The sequence below is a fragment of the Olea europaea genome, unplaced genomic scaffold, assembly GCF_002742605.1.
Source record: "Olea europaea var. sylvestris unplaced genomic scaffold, O_europaea_v1 scaffold836, whole genome shotgun sequence".
Taxonomy (NCBI): domain Eukaryota; kingdom Viridiplantae; phylum Streptophyta; class Magnoliopsida; order Lamiales; family Oleaceae; genus Olea; species Olea europaea.
The window spans coordinates 257,543-260,720 of record NW_019266804.1 but is presented as its reverse complement, the minus strand read 5'-3'; positions in this window follow the sequence as shown (position 1 = coordinate 260,720).

Below are 3,178 nucleotides of genomic sequence, written 5' to 3'. Positions count from 1 at the left end.
ACATTCTTACACCGTCGCGACAAATGACAAAATTGGCCCTGGTGCGATATTCCTTTCTTAATTTCCCGAGATCTTGGGACTCTGCCCTGAGTCTAATTTCTCGAGCCATTTTCGATCAGCCTGCCAAATTTCAGCCCATTCCGACACCGACGCGAAAAATGACAAAATTACACCTTGTACGATTTTTCTTTGATAATTTCCCAGGATCTCGGAACTCCGCCCCCAGCCCAATTTCTCGAGTTGTTTTCAATCAGCCTGCCACATTTCAGCTCAGTCCGACCCCGTTGCGACAAATGATAGAATTGCCCCTAGTGCGATTTTTCTTTGTTAATTTATTGAGATCTCGGGACTCGGCCCCTAGCCCAATTTCTTGGGTTGTTTCCAATCGGCCTATCAATTTTCAGTCCATTTCGACACCGTTGCGACAAATGACAAAATACCCCTAGTGCGATTTTTCTTTGTTAATTTCTCGAAATCTCAAGGTTCGACCACGAGCCCAATTTCTTGGGCCGTTTCAAATCAGCCGGCCAAATTTCAGCCAAATTCGACATCATCGCGACAGATGACAAAATTACCCCTTGTGCGATTTTTCTTTGATAATTTCCCAGGATCCCGGAACTCCGCCTCGAGCCCAATTTCTCGAGCCGTTTTCAATCAGCCTGCCACATTTCAGCGCAGTCCGACATCGTCGCGACAAATGATAGAATTACCCTTGGTGCGATTTTTCTTTGTCAATTTACCGAGATCTTGGGACTCCGCCCTAAGCCCAATTCCTCGTACTGTTTCCAATCGGCTTGTCAAATTTCAGTCCATTCCGACACCGCGTGATAAATGACAAAATTACCCCTGGTGCGATTTTTCGTTGTTAATTTCTCGAAATCTTGAGACTTGACCCCGAGCCCAATTTCAGCCAAATTCGACATCGTCGCGACAGATGACAAAATCGCCCCTGGTACGATTTTTCTTTGTTAATTTCCTGAGATCTCGGGACTCCGCCCCGAGCCCAATTTCTGAGGCCGTTTCCGTTCAGCCTTCCAAATTTCAGCCTATTTCGACACCGACGCGACAATTGACAAAAATGCCCCTGTACGATTTTTCTTTGTTAATTTCCCAAGATCACGGGAATCTGCCCCGAGCCCAATTTCTCCGACCGCTTCCAATCAACCTGTAAAATTTATGCCCATTTCGACACCGTCGCGACAAATAACAAAATTACCCCGGGTGCGGTTTTTCTTTGTTAATTTTTCGAGATCTCGGGACTTCACCCGGAGTCCAATTTCACGGGCCGTTTTCAATCAACCTGTCAAATTACAGCGCATTCTGACACCGTCGCAACAAATGACCAAATTGTCCTTGGTGCAATTTTTCTATTTTATTTTTTTGAGATCTTAGGACTCCACCACGAGTCCAATTTCTCGGGCCGTTTCCAATCAGCCTGCGAAATTTCAGCCCATTATCGTCGCGACAAATGACAAAATCTCCCCTGGTGTTGTTTTTCTTTGTTAATTTCCCGAGATCTCGGGACTCTGCCCCGAGCCCAATTTTTCGGGCCGTTTCCAATCAGCCTGCAAAATTTCAGTCCATTCCGACACCGTCGTGCCAAATGACAAAATGGCCCCAGGTGTGGTTTTTCTTTGTTAATTTCTCGAGATCTCGAGACTTCACCCCGAGTCCAATTTCTCGGGCCGTTTTCAATCAACCTGCCAAATTTCAGCGCATTTCGACACCTTCGCGACAAGTGACCAAATTGTCCCCTGTACGATTTTTCTTTTTTAGCTTTTAGAGATCTCGGGACTCCGCCACGAGTCCAATTTCTCGGGCCGTTTCCAATCAGCTTATAGGATTTCAACCCATTCCGACACCGTTGCGACAAATGACAAAATTTTCCCTCGTACGATTTTTCTTTGTTAATTTCTCGAGATCTCAGGACTTCGCCCCGAGTCCATTTTCTCCATCCGCTTCCAATCAGCCTGCCAAATTTCAGCCCATTCTGACACCGTCACGACAAATGACAAAATTGCCCCTAGAGCGGTTTTTCTTTGTTAATTTCTCGAGATCTCGAGATTCCGCTCCGAGTCAATTATTCGCGCCGTTTCTAATCAACCTGCCAAATTTCGATCCATTCCAACACCGTCACGAGAAATGACAAAATTACCCCTGGTGCGATTTTTCTTTGTTAATTTCCCGAGATCTCAGGATTCCGACCCAAGTCCAATTTCTCGGACTGTTTCCAATCAGCCTGCCAAATTTCAGTCCATTCCGACACCGTCGCGACAAATGACAAAAATGGCCCTGGTACGATTTTTCTTTGTTAATTTCTCGAGATCTCGGGACTCCGTCCCGAGCCCAATTTCTCGGGCTATTTCCAATCAGTTGCCAAATTTCAGTCCATTCCGACATCTTCGCGACAAATGACAAAGTTACCCCTGGTGCAGTTTTTCTTAATAAATTTCTCGAGATCTCGACACTCGACCCTAAGCCCAATTTCTCGGGCCGTTTTCAATCAATAGGCCAAATTTCAGCCAAATCCGACACTGTCGCGGCAAATGACAAAAATAGCCCTGGTGCGATTTTTCTTTGTTAATTTCTTAAGATCTCGAGACTCGACCCCGAGCCCAATTTCTTGGGCTGTTTCCAATCAGTCGGCCAAATTTCAGCCAAATCCAACATCGTCGTGCCAAATGACAAAATTGGCCCTGGAGCGATGACTCCGCACCAAGCCGAATTTCTCAGGTCGTTACCAATCAGCTTTCCAAATTTCAGCCCATTCCGACACCAATACGACAAATAACGAAAATGCCCCTGGTGCGATTTTTCTTTGTTAATTTCCCGAGATCTTGGAACTCTGCCCCTAGCCGAATTTCTCGAGCCATTTCCAGTCAGCCTGCAAAATTTCAGCCCATTCCGATACCGACGCGACAAATGACAAAATTACCCCAGGTGCGATTTTTCTTTGTTAATTTCTCGAGATCTCGGGACTCCACCCCGAGTCCAATTTCTCGGGCAGTTTTCAATCAACCTGCCAAATTTCAGCGCATTCCGACACCGTCGCGACAAATGACCAAAGTGTCCCTGGTAAGATTTTTTTTATTTTTTCGAGAACTTAGGACTCTGCCGCGAGTCCAATTTCTCAGGTCGTTTCTAATCGGCCTGCCAATTTTCAGCCCATTCCGACACC